Source organism: Symphalangus syndactylus, chromosome 9 (genome assembly GCF_028878055.3).
Source record: "Symphalangus syndactylus isolate Jambi chromosome 9, NHGRI_mSymSyn1-v2.1_pri, whole genome shotgun sequence".
Classification (NCBI taxonomy): Eukaryota; Metazoa; Chordata; class Mammalia; order Primates; family Hylobatidae; genus Symphalangus; species Symphalangus syndactylus.
Genome location: NC_072431.2, coordinates 73417169 through 73436368, shown reverse-complemented (window position 1 = coordinate 73436368; position 19200 = coordinate 73417169). Strand labels below are relative to the sequence as shown.

Below are 19200 nucleotides of genomic sequence, written 5' to 3'. Positions count from 1 at the left end.
TCTGCCCGGCCACCCTGTCTGGGAAGTGAGGAGCGCCTCTGCCCGGCCACCTCGTCTGGGGAGTGAGGAGCGCCTCTGTCCGACCTCCCATCGTCTGGGTGGTGAGGAGCGCCTCTGCCCAGCCGCCCCATCCGGGAAGAAGTGAGGAGCGCCTCTGTCCGGCCGCCCCGTCCGGGAAGAAGTGAGGAGCGCCTCTGCCCGGCCGCCCCGTCCAGGAAGAAGTGAGGAGCGCCTCTGCCCGGCCGCCCCGTCCGGGAAGAAGTGAGGAGGGCCTCTGCCCAGTCGCCCCCGTCCGGGAAGAAGTGAGGAGCGCCTCTGCCCGGCCGCCCCGTCTGGGAAGAAGTGAGGAGCGCCTCTGCCCGGCCACCCCCGTCCGGGAAGAAGTGAGGAGCGCCTCTGCCCGGCCGCCCCGTCTGGGAAGTGAGGAGCGCCTCAGCCAGGCAAGCCACCGTCTGGGAAGTGAGGAGCACCTCTGCCCGGCGACCCACCGTCTGGGAAGTGAGGAGCGCCTCTGCCCGGCCGCCCCATCTGGGAAGTGAGGAGCGCCTCTTCCCAGCCACCCACCGTCTGGGAAGTGATGAGCGCCTCTGCCCGGCCACCCACCGTCTGGGAAGTGAGGAGCGCCTCTGCCAGGCAACCCACCGTCTGGGAAGTGAGGAGCACCTCTGCCTGGCGACCCACCGTCTGGGAAGTGAGGAGCGCCTCTGCCCGGCCACCCACCGTCTGGGAAGTGAGGAGCGCCTCTGTCCGGCCACCCACCGTCTGGGAAGTGAGGAGTGCCTCTCCAAGGCCGCCCCGTCTGGGAAGTGAGGAGCGCCTCTGCCCGGCCACCCTGTCTGGGAAGTGAGGAGCGCCCCTGCCCGGCCACCTCGTCTGGGAAGTGAGGAGCGCCTCTGCCCGGCCTCCCATCGTCTGGGGGGTGAGGAGTGCCTCTGCCCGGCCGCCCCGTCCGGGAGGAAGTGAGGAGCGCCTCTGCCCGGCCGCCCCGTCCGGGAAGAAGTGAGGAGCGCCTCTGCCCGGCCGCCCCGTCCGGGAAGAAGTGAGGAGCGCCTCTGCCCGGCCGCCCCGTCCGGGAAGAAGTGAGGAGCGACTCTGCCCGGCCACCCACCATCTGGGAAGTGAGGAGCGCCTAGGCCCGGCCGCCCCATCTGGGAAGTGAGGAGCGCCTCTGCCCGGCCACCCAAAGTCTGGGAAGTGATGAGCGCCTCTGCCCGTCCAGCCACCGTCTGGGAAGTGAGGAGCGCCTCTGCCAGGCAACCCACCGTCTGGGAAGTGAGGAGCACCTCTGCCCGGCGACCCACCGTCTGGGAAGTGAGGAGCGCCTCTGACCGGCCACCCACCGTCTGGGAAGTGAGGAGCGCCTCTGCCGGCCACCCACCGTCTGGGAAGTGAGGAGCGCCTCTCCCCGGCCGACCCGTCTGGGAAGTGAGGAGCGCCTCCGCCCGGCCACCCATCGTCTGGGAAGTGAGGAGCGCCTCTGCCCGGCCACCCCGTCTGGGAAGTGAGGAGTACCTCTGTCCGGCCGCCCCATCTGGGAAGTGAGCAGCGCCTCTGCCCGGTCACCCCGTCCAGGAAGAAGTGAGGATCGCCTCTGCCCGGCCACCCTGTCCGAGAAGAAATGAGGAGCGCCTCTGCCCAGCCACCCACCGTCTGGGAAGTGAGAAGCGCCTCTGCCCGGCCGCCCCGTCCGAGAAGAAATGAGGAGCGCCTCTGCCCGGCCACCCCGTCTGGGAAGTGAGGAGCGCCTCTGCCCGGCCGCCCCGTCGGGGAAATGAGCAGCGCCTCTGCCCGGCCACCCCGTCAGGGAAGACCTGAGGAGCGCCTCTGCCCGGCCGCCCCGTCTGGGAAGAAGTGAGGAGCGCCTCTGCCCGGGCGCCCCGTCCGGGAAGAAGTGAGGAGCGCCTCTGCCCGGCCACCCCGTCTGGGAAGTGAGGAGCGCCTCTGCCCAGGCGCCCCATCCGGGAAGAAGTGAGGAGCGCCTCTGTCCGGCCGCCCCATCCAGGAAGAATTGAGGAGCGCCTCTGCCTGGCCACCCATCATCTGGGAAGTGAGGTGCGCCTCTGCCCGGCCACCCACCGTCTGGGAAGTGAGGAGCGCCTCTGCCCAGCCGCCCCGTCTGGGAAGTGAGGAGCGCCTCTGCCCGGCCGCCCCGTCTGGGTAGTGAGCAGTGCCTCTGCCTGGCCACCCCGTCCGGGAAGAAGTGAGGAGCGCCTCTGCCCGGCCGCCCCGTCTGGGAAGTGAGGAGTGCCTCTGCCCGGCAGCCCCGTCAGGGAAGAAGTGAGGAGCGCCTCTGCCCGGCCGCCCAGTCCGGGAAGAAGTGATGAGCGCCTCTGCCTGGCTGCCCCGTCCGGGAAGAAATGAGGAGCGCCTCTGCCCGGCCGCCCCATCTGGGTAGTGAGCAGCGCCTCTGCCTGGCCACCCCGTCTGGGAAGAAGTGAGGAGCGCCTCTGCCCGGCCGCCCCGTCTGGGAAGTGAGGAGTGCCTCTGCCCGGCAGCCCCGTCAGGGAAGAAGTGAGGAGTGCCTCTGCCCGGCCGCCCAGTCCGGGAAGAAGTGAGGAGCGCCTCTGCCTGGCCGCCCCGTCCGGGAAGAAGTGAGGAGTGCCTCTGCCCGGCCGCCCCGTCTGGGAAGTGAGGAGCGCCTCTGCCTGGCCACCCACCATCTGGGAAGTGAGGAGCACCTCTGCCCGGCCACCCACCGTCTGGGCAGTGAGGAGTGCCTCTGCCCGGCCACCCACCGTCTGGGAAGTGAGGAGCGCCTCTGCCCGGCCGCCCCGTCTGGGAAGTGAGGAGCACCTCGGCCCGGCCACCCATTGTCTGGGAAGTGAGGACTGCCTCTGCCCGGTCTCCCATCGTCTGGGAGGTGTAGAGCGCCTCTGCCCGGCCGCCCAGTCTGGGAAGAAGTGAGGAGAGCCTCTGCCTGGCCGCCCCATCGGGGAAGAAGTGAGGAGCGCCTCTGCCCGGCCGCCCCGTCTGGCAAGTCAGGAGCGCCTCTGCCCGGCCACCCCGTCCGGGAAGAAGTGAGGAGCGCCTCTTCCTGGCCACCCAGTCTGGGAAGTGAGGAGCGCCTCTACCCGGCCGCCCCGTCCGGGAAGAAATGAGGAGCGCCTCTGCCTGGGTGCCCCATCCGGGAAGAAGTGAGGAGCGCCTCTGCCCGGCCGCCCCGTCCGGGAAGGAGTCAGGAGCGCCTCTGCCCGGCCGCCCCGTCCGGGAAGGAGTGAGGAGCGCCTCTGCCCGGCCGCCCCGTCTGGGAAGTGAGGAGCGCCTCTGCCTGGCCGCCCCGTTCGGGAAGAAATGAAGAGCGCCTCCGCCCGGCCACCCACCGTCTGGGAAGTGAGGAGCGCCTCTGCCCGGTTGCCCCGTCCGAGAAGAAATGAGGAGCGCCTCTGCCCGGCCACCCACCGTCTGGGAAGTGAGGAGCGCCTCTGCCCGGCCACCCACCGTCTGGGTAGTGAGGAGCGCCTCTGCCCGGCCACCCACCGTCTGGGTAGTGAGGAGCGCCTCTGCCCGGCTGCCCCGTCCGAGAAGAAATGAGGAGCGCCTCTGCCCGGCCACCCACCGTCTGGGAAGTGAGGAGCGCCTCTGCCCGGCCTCCCATCGTCTGGGAGTTGAGGAGCGCCTCTGCCCGGCCGCCCCCTCCGGGAGGAAGTGAGGAGCGCCTCTGACCGGCCGCCCCGTCCGGGAAGAAGTGAGGATCGCCTCTGCCCGGCCGCCCCGTCTGGGAAGAAGTGAGGAGCGCCTCTGCCCGGCCGCCCCGACCGGGAAGAAGTGAGGAGCGCCTCTACCCGGCCGCCCCGTGCGGGAAGAAGTCAGGAGCGCCTCTGCCCGGCCGCCCCCGTCTGGGAAGAAGTGAGGAGCGCCTCTGCCCGGCCGCCCCGTCTGGGACGTGAGGAGCGCCTCTGTCCGGGCACCCCGTCCGGGAAGAAACGAGGAGGGCCTCTGCCCTGGCGCCCCGTCCGGGAAGAAGTGAGGAGCGCTTCTGCCCGGCCGCCCCATCCGGGAAGAAGTGAGGAGCACCTCTGCCCGGCCACCCATCGTCTGGGAAGTGAGGTGCGCCTCTGCCCGGCCACCCACTGTCTGGGAAGTGAGGAGCGCATCTGCCCGGCCACCCCGTCTGGGAAGTGAGGAGTACCTCTGTCCGGCCGCCCCATCTGGGAAGTGAGCAGCGCCTCTGCCCGGCCACCCCGTCCAGGAAGAAGTGAGGATCGCCTCTGCCCGGCCACCCCGTCCGAGAAGAAATGAGGAGCGCCTCTGCCCAGCCACCCACCGTCTGGGAAGTGAGGAGCGCCTCTTCCCGGCCGCCCCGTCCGAGAAGAAATGAGGAGCGCCTCTGCCCGGCCACCCACCGTCTGGGAACTGAGGAGCGCCTCTGCCCGGCCATCCTCCGTCTGGGAAGTGAGGAGTGCCTCTGCCCGGCCTCCCATCGTCTGGGAGGTGAGGAGTGCCTCTGCCCCGCCGCCCTGTCCGGGAGGAAGTGAGGAGCACCTCTGCCCAGCCGCCCCGTCCAGGAAGAAGTGAGGAGCGCCTCTGCCCGACCACCCCCTTCCGGGAGGAAGTGAGGAGCGCCTCTGCCCGGCCGCCCGGTCCGGGAAGAAGTGAGGAGCGCCTCTGACCGGCCGCCCCGTCCGGGAAGAAGTGAGGAGCGCCTCTGCCCGGCCGCCCCATCTGGGAAGTGAGGAGCGCCTCTGCCCGGCCGCACCGTCCTGGAAGAAGTGAGGAGCGCTTCTGCCCGGCCTCCCCGTCTGGGAAGTGAGGAGCGCCTCTGCCCGGCCGCCCCGTCCGAGAAGAAATGAGAAGCGCCTCTGCCCGGCCACCCACCGTCTGGGAAGTGAGGAGCGCCTCTGCCCGGCCTCCTATCGTCTGGGAGTTGAGGAGCGCCTCTGCCCGGCCGCCCCCTCCGGGAGGAAGTGAGGAGCGCCTCTGACCGGCCACCCCGTCCGGGAAGAAGTGAGGATCGTCTCTGCCCGGCCGCCCCGTCTGGGAAGAAGTGAGGAGCGCCTTTGCCCGGCCGCCCCGTCTGGGAAGTGAGGAGCGCCTCTGCCCGGCCGCCCCGTCCGGGAAGAAATGAGGAGCGCCTCTGCCCGGCCACCCACCCTCTGGGAAGTGAGGAGCGCCTCTGCCCGGCCGCCCCGTCTGGGAAGTGAGGAGCGCCTCTGCCCTGCCACCCACCATCCGAGAAGTGATGAGCGCCTCTGCCCGGCCACCCTGTCTGGGAAGTGAGGAGCGCCTCTGCCCGGCCACCTCGTCTGGGGAGTGAGGAGCGCCTCTGTCCGACCTCCCATCGTCTGGGGGTTGAGGAGCGCCTCTGCCCAGCCGCCCCATCCGGGAAGAAGTGAGGAGCGCCTCTGTCCGGCCGCCCCGTCCGGGAAGAAGTGAGGAGGGCCTCTGCCCGGCCGCCCCGTCCAGGAAGAAGTGAGGAGCGCCTCTGCCCGGCCGCCCCGTCCGGGAAGAAGTGAGGAGCGCCTCTGCCCAGTCACCCCCGTCCGGGAAGAAGTGAGGAGCGCCTCTGCCCGGCCGCCCCCTCTGGGAAGTAAGGAGCGCCTCTACCCGGCCGCCCCATCCGGGAGGAAATGAGGAGCGCCTCTGCCCCGCCACCCATCGTCTGGGAAGTGATGTGCGCCTCTGCCCGGCCACCCACCGTCTGGGAAGTGAGGAGAGCCTCTGCCCGGCCGCCCCGTCTGGGAAGTGAGGAGCGCCTCTGCCCGGCCACCCACCGTCTGGGAAGTGAGGAGTGCCTCTGCCTGGCCACCCACCATCTGGGAAGTGAGGAGCACTTCTGCCCGGCCACCCACCGTCTGGGAAGTGAGGAGTGCCTCTGCCCGGCCACCCACCATCTGAGAAGTGAGGAGCGCCTCTGCCCGGCCGCCCCGTCTGGGAAGTGAGGAGCACCTCTGCCTGGCCACCCATCGTCTGGGAAGTGAGGAGCGCCTCTGCCCGGTCTCCCATCGTCTGGGAGTTGTGGAGCGCCTCTGCCCGGCCGCCCAGTCCGGGAAGAAGTGAGGAGAGCCTCTGCCTGGCCGCCCCATCCGGGAAGAAGTGAGGAGCGCCTCTGCCCGGCCGCCACGTCTGGCAAGTCAGGAGCGCCTCTGCCCGGCTGCCCTGTCCGGGAAGAAATGAGGAGCGCCTCTGCCCGGCCACCCCGTCCGGGAAGAAGTGAGGAGCGCCTCTGCCAGGCCACCCCGTCTGGGAAGTGAGGAGCGCCTCTACCCGGCCGCCCCGTCCGGGAAGAAATGAGGAGCGCCTCTGCCCGGGCGCCCCATCTGGGAAGAAGTGAGGAGCGCCTCTGCCCGGCCGCCCCGTCCGGGAAGGAGTGAGGAGCGCCTCTGCCCGGCCGCCCCGTCCGGGAAGGAGTGAGGAGCGCCTCTGCCCGGCCGCCCCGTCTCGGAAGTGAGGAGCGCCTCTGCCCGGCCGCCCCGTCCGGGAAGAAATGAGGAGCGCCTCTGCCCGGCCACGCACCGTCTGGGAAGTGAGGAGCGCCTCTGCCCGGCAGCCCCATCTGGGAAGTGAGGAGCGCCTCTTCCCAGCCACCCACCTTCTGGGAAGTGATGAGCACCTCTGCCCGGCCACCCACCGTCTGGGAAGTGAGGAGCGCCTCTGCCAGGCAACCCACCGTCTGGGAAGTGAGGAGCACCTCTGCCCGCCGACCCACCGTCTGGGAAGTGAGGAGCGCCTCTGCCCGGCCACCCACCGTCTGGGAAGTGAGGAGCACCTCTGCCCGGCCACCCACCGTCTGGGAAGTGAGGAGCGCCTCTCCCCGGCCGCCCCGTCTGGGAAGTGAGGAGCGCCTCTGTCCGGCCATCCATCGTCTGGGAAGTGAGGAGCGCCTCTGCCCGGCCACTCCGTCTGGGAAGTCAGGAGCGCCTCTGCCCGGCCTCCCATTGTCTGGGGGGTGAGGAGCACCTCTGCCCAGCCACCCTGTCCGGGAAGAAGTGAGGAGCGCCTCTGCCCGGCTGCCCCGTCCGGGAAGAAGTGAAGAGCGCCTCTGCCCGGCCGCACCGTCCAGGAAGAAGTGAGGAGCGCCTCTGCCGTGCCACCCCCGTCCGGGAAGAAGTGAGGAGCGCCTCTGCCCGGCCGCCCCATCTGGGAAGTGAGGAGCGCCTCTGCCCGGCCACCCATCGTCTGGGAAATGATGTGTGCCTCTGCCTGGCCACCCACCATCTGGGAAGTGAGGAGCTCCTCTGCCCGGCTGCCCCGTCTGGGAAGTGAGGAGCGCCTCTGCCCGGCCGTCCCGTCTGGGAAGTGAGGAGCGCCTCTGCCCGGCCACCCCGTCTGGGAAGTGAGCAGCGCCTCTGCCCGGCCACCCCGTCCGGGAAGACGTGAGGAGCGCCTCTGCCCGGCCGCCCCGTTTGGGAAGAAGTGAGGAGCGCCTCTGCCCGGGCGCCCCGTCCGGGAAGAAGTGAGGAGCGCCTCTGCCCGGCCAACCCGTCTGGGAAGTGAGGAGCGCCTCTGCACGGCCACCCGGTCCGGGAAGAAATGAGGAGCGCCTCCGCCCGGCCGCCCCATCCAGGAAGAAGTGAGGATAGCCTCTGCCCGGCCACCCATCATCTGGGAAGTGAGGTGCGCCTCTGCCCGGCCACCCACCGTCTGGGAAGTGAGGAGCGCCTCTGCCCAGCCGCCCCATCTGCGAAGTGAGGAGCGCCACTGCCCGGCCGCCCCGTCTGGGAAGTGAGCAGCGCCTCTGCCCGACCACCCCGTCCGGGAAGAAGTGAGGAGCGCCTCTGCCCGGGCGCCCCATCCGGGAAGAAGTGAGGAGTGCCTCTGCCCAGGCCTCCCGTGTGGGAAGAAGTGAGGAGCGCCTCTGCCCGGCTGCCCAGTCCGGGAAGAAGTGAGGAGCGCCTCTGTCCGGCTGCCCCATCCGGGAAGAAGTGAGGAGCGCCTCTGCCCGGCCGCCCCATCTGGGAAGTGAGGAGCACCTCTGCCCGGCCGCACCGTCCGGGAAGAAGTGAGGAGCGCTTCTGCCCGGCCTCCCCGTCTGGGAAGTGAGGAGCGCCTCTGCCCGGCCGCCCCGTCCGAGAAGAAATGAGAAGCGCCTCTGCCCGGCCACCCACCGTCTGGGAAGTGAGGAGCGCCTCTGCCCGGCCACCCACCGTCTGGGTAGTGAGGAGCGCCTCTGCCCGGCTGCCCCGTCCGAGAAGAAATGAGGAGCGCCTCTGCCCGGCCACCCACCGTCTGGGAAGTGAGGAGTGCCTCTGCCCGGCCTCCTATCGTCTGGGAGTTGAGGAGCACCTCTACACGGCCGCCCCCTCCGGGAGGAAGTGAGGAGCGCCTCTGACCGGCCGCCCCGTCCGGGAAGAAGTGAGGATCGCCTCTGCCCGGCCGCGCCGTCTGGGAAGAAGTGAGGAGCGCCTTTGCCCGGCCGCCCCGTCTGGGAAGTGAGGAGCGCCTCTGCCCGGCCGCCCTGTCCGGGAAGAAATGAGGAGCGCCTCTGCCCGGCCACCCACCCTCTGGGAAGTGAGGAGCGCCTCTTCCCGGCCGCCCCGTCTGGGAAGTGAGGAGCGCCTCTGCCCGGCCACCCACCATCCGAGAAGTGATGAGCGCCTCTGCCCGGCCACCCTGTCTGGGAAGTGAGGAGCGCCTCTGCCCGGCCACCTCGTCTGGGGAGTGAGGAGCGCCTCTGTCCGACCTCCCATCGTCTGGGGGGTGAGGAGCGCCTCTGCCCAGCCGCCCCGTCCGGGAAGAAGTGAGGAGCGCCTCTGTCCGGCCGCCCCGTCCGGGAAGAAGTGAGGAGCGCCTATGCCCGGCCGCCCCATCCAGGAAGAAGTGAGGAGCGCCTCTGCCCGGCCGCCCCGTCCGGGAAGAAGTGAGGAGCGCCTCTGCCCAGTCGCCCCCGTCCGGGAAGAAGTGAGGAGCGCCTCTGCCCAGCCGCCCCGTCTGGGATGTAAGGAGCGCCTCTGCCCGGCCGCCCCGTCTGGGAAGTGAGGAGCGCCTCTGCCCGGCCACCCACCGTCTGGGAAGTGAGGAGCGCCTCTGCCTGGCCACCCACCATCTGGGAAGTGAGGAGCACTTCTGCCCGGCCACCCACCGTCTGGGCAGTGAGGAGTGCCTCTGCCCGGCCACCCACCGTCTGAGAAGTGAGGAGCGCCTCTGCCCGGCCGCCCCGTCTGGGAAGTGAGGAGCACCTCTGCCTGGCCACCCATCGTCTGGGAAGTGAGGAGCGCCTCTGCCCGGTCTCCCATCATCTGGGAGTTGTGGAGCGCCTCTGCCCGGCCGCCCAGTCTGGGAAGAAGTGAGGAGAGCCACTGCCTGGCCGCCCCATCGGGGAAGAAGTGAGGAGCGCCTCTGCCCGGCCGCCCCGTCTGGCAAGTCAGGAGCGCCTCTGCCCGGCCGCCCCGTCCGGGAAGAAATGAGGAGCGCCTATGCCCGGCCACCCCGTCCGGGAAGAAGTGAGGAGCGCCTCTGCCTGGCCACCCCGTCTGGGAAGTGAGGAGCGCCTATACCCGGCCGCCCCGTCCGGGAAGAAATGAGGAGCGCCTCTGCCTGGGTGCCCCATCCGGGAAGAAGTGAGGAGCGCCTCTGCCCGGCCGCCCCGTCCGGGAAGAAATGAGGAGCGCCTCTGCCCGGCCGCCCCGTCCGGGAAGGAGTGAGGAGCGCCTCTGCCCGGCCGCCCCATCTGGGAAGTGAGGAGCGCCTCTGCCTGGCCGCCCCGTTCGGGAAGAAATGAAGAGCGCCTCTGCCCGGCCACCCACCGTCAGGGAAGTGAGGAGCGCCTCTGCCCGGCCGCCCCATCTGGGAAGTGAGGAGCGCCTCTTCCCAGCCACCCACCGTCTGGGAAGTGATGAGCGCCTCTGCCTGGCCACCCACCGTCTGGGAAGTGAGGAGCGCCTCTGCCCGGCCACCCACCGTCTGGGAATTGAGGAGCGCCTCTCCCCGGCCGCCCCGTCTGGGAAGTGAGGAGCGCCTCTGCCCGGCCACCCTGTCTGGGAAGTGAGGAGCGCCCCTGCCTGGCCACCTCGTCTGGGAAGTGAGGAGCGCCTCTGCCCGGCCTCCCATCGTCTGGGGGGGGAGGAGCGCCTCTGCCCGGCCGCCCCTTGCGGGAGGAAGTGAGGAGCGCCTCTGCCCGGCCGCCCTGTCCGGGAAGAAGTGAGGAGCGCCTCTGCCCGGCCGCCCCATCCGGGAAGAAGTGAGGAGCGACTCTGCCCGGCCACCCACCGTCTGGGAAGTGAGGAGCGCCTAGGCCCGGCCGCCCCGTCTGGGAAGTGAGGAGCGCCTCTGCCCGGCCACCCAAAGTCTGGGAAGTGATGAGCGCCTCTGCCCGGCCAGCCACCGTCTGGGAAGTGAGGAGCGCCTCTGCCAGGCAACCCACCGTCTGGGAAGTGAGGTGCGCCTCTGCCCGGCCACCCACCGTCTGGGAAGTGAGGAGCACCTCTGCCGGCCACCCACCGTCTGGGAAGTGAGGAGCGCCTCTCCCCGGCCGCCCCGTCTGGGAAGTGAGGAGCGCCTCTGCCCGGCCACCCATCGTCTGGGAAGTGAGGAGCGCCTCTGCCCGGCCACCCATCGTCTGGGAGGTGAGGAGCGCCTCTGCCTGGCCACCTCGTCTGGGAAGTGAGGATCGCCTCTGCCCGGCCTCCCATCGTCTGGGGGGTGAGGAGTGCCTCTGCCCAGCCGCCCCGTCCGGGAAGAAGTGAGGAGCGCCTCTGCCCGGCTTCCCCGTCCGGGAAGAAGTGAGGAGCGCCTCTGCCCGGCCGCCCCGTCTGGGAAGAAGTGAGGAGCGCCTCTGCCCGGCCACCCCCGTCCGGGAAGAAGTGAGGAGCGCCTCTGCCCGGCCGCCCCGTCTGGGAAGTGAGGAGCGCCTCTACCCGGCCGCCCCGTCCGGGAAGAAATGAGTAGCGCCTCTCCCCGGCCACCCATCGTCTGGGAAGTGAGGTTCGCCTCTGCCCGGCCACCCACCATCTGGGAAGTGAGGAGCGCTTCTGCCCTGCCGCCCCGTCTGGGAAGTGAGTAGCGCCTCAGCCCGGCCACCCCGTCTGGGAAGTGAGCAGCGCCTCTGCCCGGCCACCCCATCTGGGAAGTGAGGAGCACCTCTGCCCGCCGACCCACCGTCTGGGAAGTGAGGAGCGCCTCTGCCCGGCCACCCACCGTCTGGGAAGTGAGGAGCACCTCTGCCCGGCCACCCACCGTCTGGGAAGTGAGGAGCGCCTCTCCCCGGCCGCCCCGTCTGGGAAGTGAGGAGCGCCTCTGTCCGGCCATCCATCGTCTGGGAAGTGAGGAGCGCCTCTGCCCGGCCACTCCGTCTGGGAAGTCAGGAGCGCCTCTGCCCGGCCTCCCATTGTCTGGGGGGTGAGGAGCACCTCTGCCCAGCCACCCTGTCCGGGAAGAAGTGAGGAGCGCCTCTGCCCGGCTGCCCCGTCCGGGAAGAAGTGAAGAGCGCCTCTGCCCGGCCGCACCGTCCAGGAAGAAGTGAGGAGCGCCTCTGCCGTGCCACCCCCGTCCGGGAAGAAGTGAGGAGCGCCTCTGCCCGGCCGCCCCATCTGGGAAGTGAGGAGCGCCTCTGCCCGGCCACCCATCGTCTGGGAAATGATGTGTGCCTCTGCCTGGCCACCCACCATCTGGGAAGTGAGGAGCTCCTCTGCCCGGCTGCCCCGTCTGGGAAGTGAGGAGCGCCTCTGCCCGGCCGTCCCGTCTGGGAAGTGAGGAGCGCCTCTGCCCGGCCACCCCGTCTGGGAAGTGAGCAGCGCCTCTGCCCGGCCACCCCGTCCGGGAAGACGTGAGGAGCGCCTCTGCCCGGCCGCCCCGTTTGGGAAGAAGTGAGGAGCGCCTCTGCCCGGGCGCCCCGTCCGGGAAGAAGTGAGGAGCGCCTCTGCCCGGCCAACCCGTCTGGGAAGTGAGGAGCGCCTCTGCACGGCCACCCGGTCCGGGAAGAAATGAGGAGCGCCTCCGCCCGGCCGCCCCATCCAGGAAGAAGTGAGGATAGCCTCTGCCCGGCCACCCATCATCTGGGAAGTGAGGTGCGCCTCTGCCCGGCCACCCACCGTCTGGGAAGTGAGGAGCGCCTCTGCCCAGCCGCCCCATCTGCGAAGTGAGGAGCGCCACTGCCCGGCCGCCCCGTCTGGGAAGTGAGCAGCGCCTCTGCCCGACCACCCCGTCCGGGAAGAAGTGAGGAGCGCCTCTGCCCGGGCGCCCCATCCGGGAAGAAGTGAGGAGTGCCTCTGCCCAGGCCTCCCGTGTGGGAAGAAGTGAGGAGCGCCTCTGCCCGGCTGCCCAGTCCGGGAAGAAGTGAGGAGCGCCTCTGTCCGGCTGCCCCATCCGGGAAGAAGTGAGGAGCGCCTCTGCCCGGCCGCCCCATCTGGGAAGTGAGGAGCACCTCTGCCCGGCCGCACCGTCCGGGAAGAAGTGAGGAGCGCTTCTGCCCGGCCTCCCCGTCTGGGAAGTGAGGAGCGCCTCTGCCCGGCCGCCCCGTCCGAGAAGAAATGAGAAGCGCCTCTGCCCGGCCACCCACCGTCTGGGAAGTGAGGAGCGCCTCTGCCCGGCCACCCACCGTCTGGGTAGTGAGGAGCGCCTCTGCCCGGCTGCCCCGTCCGAGAAGAAATGAGGAGCGCCTCTGCCCGGCCACCCACCGTCTGGGAAGTGAGGAGTGCCTCTGCCCGGCCTCCTATCGTCTGGGAGTTGAGGAGCACCTCTACACGGCCGCCCCCTCCGGGAGGAAGTGAGGAGCGCCTCTGACCGGCCGCCCCGTCCGGGAAGAAGTGAGGATCGCCTCTGCCCGGCCGCGCCGTCTGGGAAGAAGTGAGGAGCGCCTTTGCCCGGCCGCCCCGTCTGGGAAGTGAGGAGCGCCTCTGCCCGGCCGCCCTGTCCGGGAAGAAATGAGGAGCGCCTCTGCCCGGCCACCCACCCTCTGGGAAGTGAGGAGCGCCTCTTCCCGGCCGCCCCGTCTGGGAAGTGAGGAGCGCCTCTGCCCGGCCACCCACCATCCGAGAAGTGATGAGCGCCTCTGCCCGGCCACCCTGTCTGGGAAGTGAGGAGCGCCTCTGCCCGGCCACCTCGTCTGGGGAGTGAGGAGCGCCTCTGTCCGACCTCCCATCGTCTGGGGGGTGAGGAGCGCCTCTGCCCAGCCGCCCCGTCCGGGAAGAAGTGAGGAGCGCCTCTGTCCGGCCGCCCCGTCCGGGAAGAAGTGAGGAGCGCCTATGCCCGGCCGCCCCATCCAGGAAGAAGTGAGGAGCGCCTCTGCCCGGCCGCCCCGTCCGGGAAGAAGTGAGGAGCGCCTCTGCCCAGTCGCCCCCGTCCGGGAAGAAGTGAGGAGCGCCTCTGCCCAGCCGCCCCGTCTGGGATGTAAGGAGCGCCTCTGCCCGGCCGCCCCGTCTGGGAAGTGAGGAGCGCCTCTGCCCGGCCACCCACCGTCTGGGAAGTGAGGAGCGCCTCTGCCTGGCCACCCACCATCTGGGAAGTGAGGAGCACTTCTGCCCGGCCACCCACCGTCTGGGCAGTGAGGAGTGCCTCTGCCCGGCCACCCACCGTCTGAGAAGTGAGGAGCGCCTCTGCCCGGCCGCCCCGTCTGGGAAGTGAGGAGCACCTCTGCCTGGCCACCCATCGTCTGGGAAGTGAGGAGCGCCTCTGCCCGGTCTCCCATCATCTGGGAGTTGTGGAGCGCCTCTGCCCGGCCGCCCAGTCTGGGAAGAAGTGAGGAGAGCCACTGCCTGGCCGCCCCATCGGGGAAGAAGTGAGGAGCGCCTCTGCCCGGCCGCCCCGTCTGGCAAGTCAGGAGCGCCTCTGCCCGGCCGCCCCGTCCGGGAAGAAATGAGGAGCGCCTATGCCCGGCCACCCCGTCCGGGAAGAAGTGAGGAGCGCCTCTGCCTGGCCACCCCGTCTGGGAAGTGAGGAGCGCCTATACCCGGCCGCCCCGTCCGGGAAGAAATGAGGAGCGCCTCTGCCTGGGTGCCCCATCCGGGAAGAAGTGAGGAGCGCCTCTGCCCGGCCGCCCCGTCCGGGAAGAAATGAGGAGCGCCTCTGCCCGGCCGCCCCGTCCGGGAAGGAGTGAGGAGCGCCTCTGCCCGGCCGCCCCATCTGGGAAGTGAGGAGCGCCTCTGCCTGGCCGCCCCGTTCGGGAAGAAATGAAGAGCGCCTCTGCCCGGCCACCCACCGTCAGGGAAGTGAGGAGCGCCTCTGCCCGGCCGCCCCATCTGGGAAGTGAGGAGCGCCTCTTCCCAGCCACCCACCGTCTGGGAAGTGATGAGCGCCTCTGCCTGGCCACCCACCGTCTGGGAAGTGAGGAGCGCCTCTGCCCGGCCACCCACCGTCTGGGAATTGAGGAGCGCCTCTCCCCGGCCGCCCCGTCTGGGAAGTGAGGAGCGCCTCTGCCCGGCCACCCTGTCTGGGAAGTGAGGAGCGCCCCTGCCTGGCCACCTCGTCTGGGAAGTGAGGAGCGCCTCTGCCCGGCCTCCCATCGTCTGGGGGGGGAGGAGCGCCTCTGCCCGGCCGCCCCTTGCGGGAGGAAGTGAGGAGCGCCTCTGCCCGGCCGCCCTGTCCGGGAAGAAGTGAGGAGCGCCTCTGCCCGGCCGCCCCATCCGGGAAGAAGTGAGGAGCGACTCTGCCCGGCCACCCACCGTCTGGGAAGTGAGGAGCGCCTAGGCCCGGCCGCCCCGTCTGGGAAGTGAGGAGCGCCTCTGCCCGGCCACCCAAAGTCTGGGAAGTGATGAGCGCCTCTGCCCGGCCAGCCACCGTCTGGGAAGTGAGGAGCGCCTCTGCCAGGCAACCCACCGTCTGGGAAGTGAGGTGCGCCTCTGCCCGGCCACCCACCGTCTGGGAAGTGAGGAGCACCTCTGCCGGCCACCCACCGTCTGGGAAGTGAGGAGCGCCTCTCCCCGGCCGCCCCGTCTGGGAAGTGAGGAGCGCCTCTGCCCGGCCACCCATCGTCTGGGAAGTGAGGAGCGCCTCTGCCCGGCCACCCATCGTCTGGGAGGTGAGGAGCGCCTCTGCCTGGCCACCTCGTCTGGGAAGTGAGGATCGCCTCTGCCCGGCCTCCCATCGTCTGGGGGGTGAGGAGTGCCTCTGCCCAGCCGCCCCGTCCGGGAAGAAGTGAGGAGCGCCTCTGCCCGGCTTCCCCGTCCGGGAAGAAGTGAGGAGCGCCTCTGCCCGGCCGCCCCGTCTGGGAAGAAGTGAGGAGCGCCTCTGCCCGGCCACCCCCGTCCGGGAAGAAGTGAGGAGCGCCTCTGCCCGGCCGCCCCGTCTGGGAAGTGAGGAGCGCCTCTACCCGGCCGCCCCGTCCGGGAAGAAATGAGTAGCGCCTCTCCCCGGCCACCCATCGTCTGGGAAGTGAGGTTCGCCTCTGCCCGGCCACCCACCATCTGGGAAGTGAGGAGCGCTTCTGCCCTGCCGCCCCGTCTGGGAAGTGAGTAGCGCCTCAGCCCGGCCACCCCGTCTGGGAAGTGAGCAGCGCCTCTGCCCGGCCACCCCGTCCGGGAAGACGTGAGGAGCGCCTCTGCCCGGCCGCCCCGTCTGGGAAGAAGTGAGGAGCTCCTGTGCCCGGGCGCCACGTCCGGGAAGAAGTGAGGAGCGCCTCTCCCGGGCCGCCCCGTCTGGGAAGTGAGGAGCGCCTCTATCCGGCCGCCCCGTCCGGGAAGATATGAGGAGCGCCTCTGCCCGGGCGCCCCATCCGGGAAGAAGTGAGGAGCGCCTCTGCCCGGCCGCGCCGTCCGGGAAGAAGTGAGGAGCGCCTTTGCCCGCCCGCCCCGTCTGGGAAGTGAGGAGCGCCTCTGCCCGGCCGCCCCGTCCGGGAAGAAATGAGGAGCGCCTCTGCCCGGCCACCCTCCCTCTGGGAAGTGAGGAGCGCCTCTGCCCGGCCGCCCCGTCTGGGAAGTGAGGAGCGCCTCTGCCCGGCCACCCACCATCTGAGAAGTGATGAGCGCCTCTGCCCGGCCACCCTGTCTGGGAAATGAGGAGCGCCTCTGTCCGGCCACCTCATCTGCGGAGTGAGGAGCGCCTCTGTCCGACCTCCCATCGTCTGGGGGGTGAGGAACGCCTCTGCCCAGCCGCCCCGTCTGGGAAGTAATGAGGAGCGCCTCTGTCCGGCCGCCCCGTCCGGGAAGAAGTGAGGAGCGCCTCTGCCCGGCTGCCCCGTCCAGGAAGAAGTGAGGAGCGCCTCTGCCCGGCCGCCCCGTCCTTGAAGAAGTGAGGAGCGCCTCTGCCCAGTCGCCCCCGTCCGGGAAGAAGTGAGGAGGGCCTCTGCCCGGCCGCCCCGTCTGGGAAGTGAGGAGCGCCTCTACCCGGCCGCCCCATCCGGGAAGAAATGAGGAGCGCCTCTGCCCCGCCACCCATCGTCTGGGAAGTGGTGTGCGCCTCTGCCCGGCCACCCACCATTTGGGAAGTGAGGAGAGCCTCTGCCCGGCCGCCCCGTCTGGGAAGTGAGGAGCGCCTCTGCCCGGCCACCCACCGTCTGCGAAGTGAGGAACGCCTCTGCCTGGCCACCCACCATCTGGGAAGTGAGGAGCACCTCTGCCCGGCCACCCACCGTCTGGGAAGTGAGGAGTGCCTCTGCCCGGCTACCCACCGTCTGGGAAGTGAGGAGCGCCTCTGCCCGGCCGCCCCGTCTGGGAAGTGAGGAGCACCTCTGCCCGGCCACCCATCGTCTGGGAAGTGAGGAGCGCCTCTGCCCGGTCTCCCATCGTCTGGGAGGTGTGGAGCGCCTCTGCCCGGCCGCCCAGTCCGGGAAGAAGTGAGGAGAGCCTCTGCCTGGCCGCCCCATCCGGGAAGAAGTGAGGAGCGCCTCTGCCCGGCCACCCCATCTGGGAAGAAGTGAGGAGCGCCTGTGCCCGGGCGCCACGTCCGGGAAGAAGTGAGGAGCGCCTCTGCCCGGGCGCCCCATCCGGGAAGAAGTGAGGAGCGCCTCTGCCCGGCCGCCCCGTCCGGGAAGAAGTGAGGAACGCCTTTGCCCGGCCGCCCCGTCCGGGAAGAAATGAGGAGCGCCTCTGCCCGGCCACCCACCCTCTGGGAAGTGAGGAGCGCCTCTGCCCGGCCGCCCCGTCTGGGAAGTGAGGAGCGCCTCTGTGCGGCCACCCACCATCTGAGAAGTGATGAGCGCCTCCGCCCGGCCACCCTGTCTGGGAAGTGAGGAGCGCCTCTGCCCGGCCACCTCGTCTGGGGAGTGAGGAGCGCCTCTGTCCGACCTCCCATCGTCTGGGGGGTGAGGAGCGCCTCTGCCCAGCCTCCCATCGTCTCGGAGGTGAGGAGCGCCTCTGCCCCGCCGCCCCGTCCAGGAAGAAGTGAGGAGCGCCTCTGCCCGGCCGCCCCGTCCGGGAAGAAGTGAGGAGCGCCTCTGCCCGGTCGCCCCATCTGGGAAGTGAGGAGCGCCTCTGCCCGGCCGCACCATCCGGGAAGAAGTGAGGAGCGCCTCTGCCCGTCCGCCCCGTCCGGGAAGAAGTGAGGAGCGCCTCTGCCCGGCCGCGCCGTCCGGGAAGAAGTCAGGAACGCCTCTGCCCGGCCGCCCCGTCCGGGAAGAAATGAGGAGCGCCTCTGCCCGGCCGCCCCGTCTGGGAAGTGAGGAGCGCATCTGCCCCCCCTCACCGTCTGGGAAGAAATGAGGAGCGCCTCTGCCCGGCCACCCACCGTCTGGGAAGTGAGGAGCGCCTCTGCCCGGTTGCCCCGTCCGAGAATTAATGAGGAGCGCCTCTGCCCGGCCACCCACCGTCTGGGAAGTGAGGAGCGCCTCTGCCCGGCCACCCACCGTCTGGGTAGTGAGGAGCGCCTCTGCCCGGCCACCCACCGTCTGGGTAGTGAGGAGCGCCTCTGCCCGGCTGCCCCGTCCGAGAAGAAATGAGGAGCGCCTCTGCCCGGCCACCCACCGTCTGGGAAGTGAGGAGCGCCTCTGCCCGGCCTCCCATCATCTGGGAGTTGAGGAGCGCCTCTGCCCGGCCGCCCCCTCCGGGAGGAAGTGAGGAGCACCTCTGACCGGCCGCCCCGTCCGGGAAGAAGTGAGGATCGCCTCTGCCCGGCCGCCCCGTCTGGGAAGAAGTGAGGAGCGCCTCTGCCCGGCCGCCCCGACCGGGAAGAAGTGAGGAGCGCCTCTACCCGGCCGCCCCGTGCGGGAAGAAGTCAGGAGCGCCTCTGCCCGGCCGCCCCCGTCTGGGAAGAAGTGAGGAGCGCCTCTGCCCGGCCGCCCCTTCTGGGACGTGAGGAGCGCCTCTGTCCGGGCATCCCGTCCGGGAAGAAACGAGGAGCGCCTCTGCCCTGGCGCCCCGTCCGGGAAGAAGTGAGGAGCTCTTCTGCCCGGCCGCCCCATCCGGGAAGAAGTGAGGAGCACCTCTGCCCGGCCACCCATCGTCTGGGAAGTGAGGTGCGCCTCTGCCCGGCCACCCACCGTCTGGGAAGTTAGGAGCGCATCTGCCCGGCCACCCCGTCTGGGAAGTGAGGAGTACCTCTGTCCGGCCGCCCCATCTGGGAAGTGAGCAGCGCCTCTGCCCGGCCACCCCGTCCAGGAAGAAGTGAGGATCGCCTCTGCCCGGCCACCCCGTCCGAGAAGAAATGAGGAGCGCCTCTGCCCAGCCACCCACCGTCTGGGAAATGAGGAGCGCCTCTGCCCGGCCGCCCCGTCCGAGAAGAAATGAGGAGCGCCTCTGCCCGTCCACCCACCGTCTGGGAAGTGAGGAGCGCCTCTGACCGGCCATCCTCCGTCTGGGAAGTGAGGAGCGCCTCTGCCCGGCCTCCCATCGTCTGGGAGGTGAGGAGCGCCTCTGCCCGGTCGCCCTGTCCGGGAGGAAGTGAGGAGCACCTCTCCCCGGCCGCCCCGTCCAGGAAGAAGTGAGGAGCGCCTCTGCCCAACCACCCCCTTCCGGGAGGAAGTGAGGAGCGCCTCTGCCCGGCCGCCCCGTTTGGGAAGAAGTGAGGAGCACCTCTGACCGGCCGCCCCGTTCGGGAAGAAGTGAGGAGCGCATCCGCCTGGCCGCCCCGTCTGGGAAGTGAGGAGCGCCTCTGCCCGGCCGTCCCGTCCGGGAAGAAGTGAGGAGCGCCTCTGCCCGGCCGCCCCATCTGGGAAGTGAGGAGCCCCTCTGCCCGGCCGCACCGTCCGGGAAGAAGTGAGGAGCGCCTCTGCCCGGCCGCCCCATCCTGGAAGAAGTGAGGAGCGCATCTGCCCGGCCGCCCCGTCTGGGATGTGAGGAGCACCTCTGCCCGGCCACCCATCGTCTGGGAAGTGAGGTGCGCCTCTGCCCGGCCACCCACCGTCTGAGAAGTGAGGAGCGCCTCTGCCCGGCCGCCCCGTCCGGGAAGAAGTGAGGA

The 19200-nt window shown here is 70.5% G+C and overlaps 1 pseudogene; it reads right to left on the bottom strand.

The window, feature by feature from the left end:
* Positions 1-16632, bottom strand: part of LOC129490709 (collagen, type I, alpha 1a-like) — a 96669-nt pseudogene extending 80037 nt beyond the window's left edge.
* Between the last annotated feature and the right edge of the window lie 2568 nt (positions 16633-19200).